This window comes from Chrysochloris asiatica, unplaced genomic scaffold, assembly GCF_000296735.1.
Source record: "Chrysochloris asiatica unplaced genomic scaffold, ChrAsi1.0 scaffold00223, whole genome shotgun sequence".
In the NCBI taxonomy this organism is placed as follows: domain Eukaryota; kingdom Metazoa; phylum Chordata; class Mammalia; order Afrosoricida; family Chrysochloridae; genus Chrysochloris; species Chrysochloris asiatica.
Genome location: NW_006408741.1, coordinates 1,608,724 through 1,618,551, shown reverse-complemented (window position 1 = coordinate 1,618,551; position 9,828 = coordinate 1,608,724). Strand labels below are relative to the sequence as shown.

Genomic DNA, 9,828 nt, shown 5'->3' with positions numbered 1-9,828 from the left:
GTGGAGGGTCAGAGAAAAAGAGGAAGACCCCCAGTGAGATGCATTGGCAAAGTGATAGCATCAGTGGGCTCAAGCGTGGCAACAATAGTGATGTTGGCCCAGGATCGGGCAGTGATTCATTTTGCCGTGCATAAGGTTGCTATGAGTTGGCACCGACTTGATGGCACCTAACAGCAACAACAACAACAACATTCTCCTTGTCTTGTCCTCCTTCTAGAACCACAAGGTCATCCCAGCAAATGTATAAACTTCCTAATTTGCAGGTTCCTGACTTGCGACTCAATGACTAAAGCGACTCCATTTTGTTTAGGTCAGTAGATCCATGCTTTCAGTTCCAACACAGCAAGGGTACTGCCTGGTTTAAAATCAGGAAAGGTAGGATCCTAACCAGAAAAGTGATGACAACAATGATGGTGGCAGAGGCGATGGCATAAAGAGACAGAGCAGCAAAGGACTGTAGGGCCCATGGACTGAGAAAGGCAATGTACCGGTGGGCAGGAGGCTGGCTTGCAAAATGTGCTTGGACATTAAAGCCAATATATATTTTCAATTTGGTATGTGTACATCAAGAAAAAAAAAAGTGCAATAGAAGTAAATACTGTTGGCTGAGGGTGCATGGAGGGGATTGTAATCATTGCAATTATTTGCTGAATGTAAAACTGATGATCTGCCCTGTAAGCCTTCACTCACTCTATCAAAAGCTTTAAAAAAAGATAAAAACAAAATCAGGAAAGGTGTGTGTCATGGTTGTATCCTTTTACCACACTTATTTATGCTGTATGTTGAACTATGTTGTAGCTGGACTATCTGAAAAAGAACACAACAACAGGATTGGAACAAGGCTCATTAAAATCTGTGACATGCAGATGACACATGCTTGTTTGCTGGAAGCCAAGAGGATTTGAAATATTTACTGATGAAAATCAAAGAATACAGCCTTTAATATGCATTACAACTAATTGTAAAGAAAAAAAAATTCTCAGAACTGGACCAATAAACAACACCGTGATCAATAGATAAAAATCGAAGTTTTCAATAATTTCATTTTTTGTTTTTGGATCCACAATCAATTCTCATAGAAGTTGTTGTTGTTGTTAGGTGCCATCAAGTCGGTACCGACTCATAGCGACCCTGTGCACAGCAGAGCAAAACCCTGCCCAATCCTGGGCCAACCTCACTACTGTTGCCATGCTTGAGTCCATCGATGCTGCCACTTGGCCAATCCATCTCATTGGGGGTCTTCCTCTTTTTCTCTGACCCTCCACCTTACCAAACATGATATCCTTCTCTAGTGACTGGTCCTTTCTGACAATATGTCCTAAGCATGAGAGACGAAGTTTGGCCATCTTGGCCTCCAAGGAGGACTCTGGCTGCACGTCTTCCAAAACAGATCTATTGGTTCTTTTGGCAGCCCACAGCACTTTCAGTAGTCTCCTCCAACACCATAACTCAAAAGCATCAATTCTTCTATGGTCTTCTTTATTCACTGTCTAGCTTTCACATGCATATGAGGATATTGAAAATACCATGGCTTGGGTGGGGCACACCTTATTCCTCAAGCTGACATCTTTGCTCTTCAACGCTTTAAAAAGGTCTTGTGCAGCACATTTGCCTAATGCAATACGTCATTTGATTTCTTGACTGCTGCTTCCATGAGTGTTGATAGTTGATCCAAGAAGAATGAAGTTCTTGACAACTTCAATCTTTTCTTCATTGATAAGAATGTTGTTTATTGGTCCAGTGGTGAGGATTTTTGTGTTCTTTACATTGAGATGTAATCCATACCAAAGGCTGTGCTCTTTGATCTTCATCAGTAAATATTTTAAGTCCTTTTCACTTTCAGCAAGCAAGGTTGTATCATCTGCATATCGTAGGTTGTTAATGAGTCTTCCTTGAATCCCGATGCCACATTTTTCTTCATATATCCCAGCTTCTCAGATCTTTTGCTCAGCATACAGGTTGAATAAGTATGGTGAAAGAATACAACCTTGTCGCACACCTTTCTTAATTTTAAACCATTCAGTGTTCCCATGTTTTGTTTGAGCAACTGCCTCTTGGTCCATGTACAGAATCCTCATGAGCACAATGAAGTGTTCCGGAATACTCATACTTCGCAAGTAGCAGTCAAGAAATCAAACATTGTACTGCATTGGGTAAATCTGATGCATAAGTCCTCTTTAAAGTGTTGAAGAGCAAAGATTTCACTTTGAGGACTAAAGACCATGGTCTTTTTAAATTGCCTCATATGCATGTGAAAGTTGGACAATGCATAAGGAAGATCAAAGAAGAATTTATGCATTTAAACTGAAAATTAAAAAGACAATGAACTGCCAGAAGAACAAATGAATCTGTCTTGGAAGAAGTACAGCCAGAATGTTCCTTAGAAGTGAGGATGGCAAGACTTCATCTCACTGACTTTGGGCATGTGACTTGGAGGGACCAATTCCTGGAGAAGGACATTATAATTGACAAAACAGAGCCATTAAAAAACAGAAAGACCCTCCCAATGAGATGGACTGATACAGTGGCTGTAATAATGGCTCAAACATCACAATACTTGTGAGAATGGTGTAGGAATGAGCAGTGTTTCATTCAGTTGTGCTTAGGGTCATTATGAGATGGAATTGACTTGATGGCACCTAACAACAACATATGGCTAAAGATCATGAGCATTTCTTCAGATGTTTGTTGGTCACCTGAATGTCTTCTTTGGTGAAGTGCATCATCTGATTTTTTAATTGCTGCTCCCATGAGCGTTGATTGTGGATCCAAGTAAAATGAAGTCCTTGACAGCTTCAATCTTTTCTCTGTTTATCATGATGCTATTTATTGGTCCAGATATCAGCACAGAGGATAACTATATATCATAACTACCAAACCACTGAGAATTGTGGACCAGCCAAGTTGACACACAACCTTAATAATTGCCTTTCCTTTTGGATTCCTTCAGCCCAGGATATTTATAGCATTTTCCTGCCTAAGAATGAATCCCTTCTCAACAAGAACACTATGAGAGGTAAAAGGGTCCCATTCCCCTGGGAGCTTGGGAGGGTCATTCATTGTGTGGCCACTGAAGGTCCAGGAGCATTTTGTGGCATTTTCACACTGGACTCAATTCCTATCTGTCCTTCTTTGTTTTTGGGCTTGAGTGACCTGCTTGTGAGAGGGAGAGAACCCCAAACTGGCAACAGAGTTTGTTGTTGTTGTTAAGTGCTGTTGAGTTGGTTCTGACTCATAGCAGCAACACTGTATAGGGTTTCCAAGGAGTAGCTGGTCTGGTTCAACCACCAACCTTGTGGTTAGCTGTCCAGTGCTTACACTACAGTGCCACACCAGCAGGCTTCCTAAAAGATTTTAAGAACTTGTTAATTTTGTTTTGTTTTTAAACATGTCTACTTTGGGTCTAAAAAGGTTTAACACTAAGAACATAAAATATGCATAAAATGAAGTTCTGTAATTAAAAACTGTTAAAGATAACAGTGTTCTTTATGATATTTTCAATCATCTCATCTGCATGTGAAAGTTGAACAATGAATAAGGAAAACCATAGAAGAACTGATTAGTTTCATTTACGGTGTTGGAGAAGAATATTAAAAGTACCATGGATTGCCAGAAGAACAAACAAATCTGTGTAAAACCAGAATGTTCCTTAGAAGTCAGGATGGCAAGACTTCATCTCTCATACTTCAGATATGTTATCAGGAGGGATCCATCCCTGGAGAAGGACATCATGCTTGGTAAAGTGGAGAGCCAGCAAAAAAAAAGAATACCCCCCCACCCCTCATTAGATGGCTTGACGTGGTGACAGCAGCAATGGGCTCAAATAAAACAATTGTGAGGATGGCACAGGACCAGGCAATGTTTTGTTTTCTTGTGCATATGGTCATTATTAGTCAAAGCCGATTCGTTGATACTCAACAACAACAAAGATAGAAACGATCCAGAGCAGCAACACAGAAACATGTGGCACATCCTTGAAAACCAACTCAGTTGATCATAGATGAAGGAACATGTTATATATGTGGGTTGCACCTCAATGCACAGAAAAAATTCCTTACCACTGGAATAATAAATAACATCATGATAAATGGGGAAAAGATTGAAGTTGTCAAAGATTTCATTTTGTTTTGACCCACCATCAACACTCATAGAAGCAGCACAAGAAATCAAATGACGTATAAGACAAATCTGCTGCACAAGACCTCTTTAAAGTATTGAAGCACAAAGATGTCAGTTTAAGGACTAAAGTGCATCTGACCCAAATCATGGTATTTTCAGCAGACTCATATGCATGTGACTGCTGCACAATAAATAAGTAAGACCATAGAAGAATTGATTCATTTGAGTTACGATGTTGGAGAAGAATATTAAAGGTACCATGGACTGCCAAAAGAACAAGTAAATCTGTTTGGAAGAAGTACAACCAGAATGTTCCTTAGAAGCCAAGATGGCCAGAGTTCGTCACTCATACTTTGGACATATTATCAAGAGGGACCAGTTCCTAGAGAAGGATATCATGGTTGGTATAGTGGAGGGTTAGCAAAAGAGGCAGACCCCCGATGAAATGGATTGGCACAGTGACAGCTACAATAGGCTTACGCTTAGTATCAATTGTGAGGATGGAGCAGGCCCAGTTGGTGTTTCTTTCTGTTGTACATAGAGTAGTTATGAAACTGACTTGAAGCACCTAATAACAACAACAACAACAACAACAACAAAAAGATTTACAGCCTCAGAAATTCTACACAGAGTTGCTGAGTCCAAACTGACTCAACAGCCTACAGCCACCACCACCACCAGCGTGAATGAGGTCTTAAGGTAGAATGAATTCTAATTCAATATAATTGATACCCTCATAAAAGAGAAGAATCACAGAGACACAATGGGAAGCTGGTCATGTTTAGATGGAGGCAGAGATTGGAGACTGCTTCCATGAACCAAGGAATGCTTGAGGTTACTAAGCGAGGCATGGTACTAGAGCATTTGGAAAGAGAACAGTCTCTCAGAGACTTGAATTTGGGCTTAGCCTTCAGAACTGTCAGACAATAAATATCTGTTATTTTAAGCCACTCAATTTTTTGTGGCAACCCTAGAAAACAATGACAGGTATTGACCTTCTTCAGCAATCCACCTGTACTTGTGAAATTCTGAAAGAGAAACATATCTGGTCATCACAGGCACCAAAACCAGATCCCAGCAGGGACAGTTTGTAGGTATCACAGAAAATACCTGCATCTGTTCTACAGCCTGAGCAGGATCTCTTGACTTTGGCAACCACTAGGATTATTGAAGAATCCTATCTTTCCTCATCTTCCTGGTAGCAGAAGAATGAAAATAATTAGAAACTCAGCAAGCTGCCCAAGGCAGCATTGGCCAAGCACTGTGATATGCAAATTTTGGCCCTGGTCTGCTGTTTGGATAATATTTTTCCCCTTCAGTCAGCAATTTACAAGGCACCCATTGGAACAGCTCCAGACATCATGTCAGGGAGAGTGTGGAGTGAGTTGAAAACACTTCAGTGCTGAATCAGTTTCTCCTTGACCTACTTTGAAGTGAAAGAATAGCAAGAAATGTGTATGGTTTGTGTGTGTGCTGGGGATCTACCCCTTTCACATTTTCTCATGAATCATTTCTCACTGCACCTCGGTTTACAGAATGAAGTATTGAATGGGGAAAGGAGAGATACTGATTTGTTGGCAGCTAATGATTATACTGTCAGTAAACCAAACAAACCAAGCCAATTCCTTTGCCATTGAGTCAATTCTGACTAGTAACAACACTCTAGTGGATTTCTGAGACTGTAATTCTTTACAGAAGCAGACAGCCTCAGCTTTCTCCTGCAAAGTGGCTGGCAGGTTTGAACCACTAACCTTGTGCTTAGTAGTCCAATGTGTAACCCACAACACCACCAGAGCACCAATTTATGTTGTAGAGTGCCATTGAGTTGGTTTTAACTCATAGCAACCTTGTATAGGGTTTTCAAGAAACAGCTAGTGGGTTTGAACCACCAACCTTGTGGTTCAAATCAGCCTTTTGGTCTAGTGCTTGTCCTACAGAGCCACACCAAGGCTCCAGGGCACCAATAGAGGATTTTTAACTTCTCCTGAAATCTACAATGAGGTGTCCATATAAGGTCAACTGATGAGAATGCACCCAACAACACTTCCAGTATAACACTATACACAAAGCCGTACTTGACAAGTCTTGAATTTCTAGTCATGGTGTGGCATTGTAGGATAAGCATTGGCCCATAAGATTGGTTTGAACTGCCAACCTTGTGGTTCAATATCACCAGCCACTCCTTGGAAACCCTATACAGGGTCACACTTAGCAACAATAACAAGAACAGAATGAGGGAGAACAAAGAGCTACTTGTGTAACATATTAGTCTACAGATAGCATAGTAGAAACTGTTCCTAGGGACACCTTCTACTCCATTAACCACACTGAAAAAAAGCAGATGCATTCTTTATTCTTCTTTTCTTATGAGAAGCTTATCTCTTTCTTGACCATTTCAATGTATTTTTAAATGATTCCATGTTGGTTTAGTCCAGAAGCTACCGCATGAAAGTTACTGTCAGGTAGGTGAGAAAAAAGTTGTGGACTTGCTGTCTCACCCAGACAACCTCAGCAAGAGAAATGATCATGGTCATTTTAGGTTCTTCTTCCTTTAGTGTAAAGAGGTATTTTCACCAGCCCACAGTTCTGCAGTGAGCTTTCACTAGATTACCACAGATTCCATGGAATCTTTGCTGTTGCTCAGTGGTCCGTTTACTGGAACCCAAAATCCTATGCACTAGAATGGGAACAAGGTAGTTAGCCAAGCACACACACAAAAAAACAAAACAAAACAGGAAACTCCAGACAGAACAGATGGATCTAGATAGCAGATCATCAGAAATACTAAAGAAATCACACCCGTAATAGCAGGTGGAAACCAGGTTCTTTCCCATTGGAGGAATTTGTTGGCCATCAGCATCGCTTCTCTCCATCCGTGCAGCTATTCTTCTAGACTTGCAGTCTGTGCAGCAAAGATAGAAATGATCCAGAACAGCAACACAGAAACATGTGGCACATACTTGAAAACCAACTCAGTTGATCATAGATGAAGGAACATGTTTTATATGTGGGTTGCACCTCAATGTACAGAATTGATGCTGCAATTACTGTCCTCCGCCATCATCCCTGAGGTGCCACCCTCCAAGGTAACCTCCTAACCGGAGCCCTCAAGGTAAGTCCCCACAAATGCAGTTTTAAGGCAAAGTTTCTTGGTCTCTTTTCCAGTCTAATTGATTCTCCAAGCCCCCTCCTATAAAGAAATTCTGGAGCTATTGCTCACTTTATATGTGTGTCCTCTACATCAAAGTTCTTTTTCCAAGTCTACTGTTGTCAAGTTGGTAAGGATTCCAAAGATTGTATTTGGTAACATCCCTGTGACTATGTGAATGTGAGAACAAATTTTTCCCTAAAGAAAAAGAGGAGTCCTGGTGTGGCACTGTCGAATACTGGACTGCTAACTGCAAGGTTGGCAGTTCAAACCCACCAGCTTCAGAAATCCTATACAAGGTCTCTTTGAGTTGGAACCAACTTGATGGCATTTAACAACAACAACAAAGAAAACGAACCTACATCCTACAACTAAAAGATCCTTATTCATCAGCAATGGACATTTATTTCAGTACCTTTAATACCTATTTCAGAGTCCTGGTGTGGCATTGTGGGCTAATGCGTCAGACTACAAAGTTGTTTGAACTTCAAGATTGGTGGTTCAAGCTCACCAGCTGCTCCTTGGAAACCCTATACAGTGTCGCTGGCTGTGGGTTGGAATCGACTTGACGGCACTTTCAATAACAATACCCATTTCAGGACTTCCCTTCTCTCATCATCTCGGGTGGCAATTACTGCTTCCAGTGTCAGATCATTTTGGCAAATTATTATTTTCTTTCACTACCTTGTCATTTTTCATTTGGAAGCTAACTGACAGTGTCACAAGACAGTCCTCTCTGAAGGAAAGCACCCGTGCTCAGTCTACAGGATCACATACTTCAAGTTCAACTAAATAAATAAAGTCATGTTAAATAACTACCAAACTCATAAGGAAGCAAGCCACCATGACTGAGAATCAGAAGACTCTAAAATCCACAGACTTCGACCATATAAAGAGTTTATATGTGGTATGATTTGATATCACCCTGGTGTGGCACTGTGGGTTAATGCGCTGGACTGCACAGTTGGTTTGAACCAGAAGGTAGGTGGTTCAAACTCACCAGTGCTCCTTTGAAACACTATAAGGGTCTCTATGAGTCAGAACTGACTCGATGGCAATTAACAACAACAGCAGCAAGATCTGATACAGAGAATTAAATAACTAACAGAATAATGGTATGCTGCATGGTTTAAAATCAGGAAAGAGACACATCAGAGTTGTATATTTTCACCATACGTATTCAATCTGTATGCTGTACATATAATCTGAGAAGCTGGAGTATATGTTGAAGAATGTGGCATCAGGATTGGAGGAAGATACTTGAATCACCTGTAATATGCAGATGACACTATCTTCCTTGCTGAAACTGAAGAGGATTTGAAGCAGTTACTGATGAAGATGAAAGAGCATAGCCTTTAATATGGATTACATGATAACATAAAGAAAACAAAAATCTTTACAAGTGGATCAATAAACAACACCAAAATTGTTGTTGTTGTTGTTAAGTGCTGTCCAGTCAGTTTTAACTCATAGCAACCCTATATAGGTTTTCCAAGGAGTGGCTGGTGGGTTTGAATTGCCAACCCTGTGGTTCAAACTGACCTTGCTGTCCAGTGCGTATTGAACACTGCCATACCAGTACTCCAACACCATAGGTCAAAGAAATGTTAACATTGTCAAGGATTTCATTTTACTTGGATACACAATCAATACCCATGAAAGTAGCAATTAAAAAATCAGATGACATATTGCATTAGTCAAATCTGCTGCAAAGTACCTCTTTAAAGTGTTAAAGAGAAAAGATGTGCAGAGGAAAAACTGACCCCAATGTGGCTGCAACTGAGATCAATCTGTTGGGGAAACGCCGTTCTCAAATTGAGACAAGAAGGCCTTCACATCCCTGTATTAGATAGTTATTGGTGGGCTGTCTCCAGGATGGGGCGGTCCTAACATAGATCTGTGGCCAATGAGGGGCACAGCAGTGAGGAATCTAGTCAGAGGAGGGTGTCTGCTCAGAAGAGCCCACATTAGCCAAGACATCTGCCCCTGCCACTGATACCTCTATGTTGCTTGAGAAAGTTATCTAGTGCCTCTAAGTCTTAGGTTGATTATCTGTAAAATGGGTCCTATAATGCCCTACCTTTCAGGATTAGAGATAAAATGTACGTAATGCCCCCTGCACAGGACCTGGCTGTTAGTATGGGAGTCTAACTCCAGGAAACCCCAGCTGCTGATAATACACTCTATTTTAATCATTCTTGTCCTGTTTCATCTGTGAATAAGAAATACCTGCTGACTTTGCCATTAGAAATAAAGAAAAAAAAAGTAGCTGCTATATTATTAAAATATACTGATGAAGATCAAAGACCACATAGTCTTCAGTGTGGATTGCATCTCAATGTAAAGAAAACAAAAATCCTCACCACTGGACCAATAAACAACATTCTTATCAATGGAGAAAAGTTGTCAAGGACTTCATCCATCTTGGATCAACCATCAACACTCATGGAAGCAGCAGTCAAAAAGTCAAAGGATGTATTGCATTAGGCAAATGTGCTGCACAAGACCTTTTTAAAATGTTGAAGAGCAAAGATGTCAGCTTGAGGACTAAGGTGTGCCCG

The 9,828-nt window shown here is 40.6% G+C and overlaps 1 pseudogene; it reads right to left on the bottom strand.

The window, feature by feature from the left end:
* Nucleotides 1-6,483: 6,483 nt before the first annotated feature.
* LOC102818335 lies at nucleotides 6,484-7,033 on the bottom strand (annotated as a pseudogene).
* Between the last annotated feature and the right edge of the window lie 2,795 nt (nucleotides 7,034-9,828).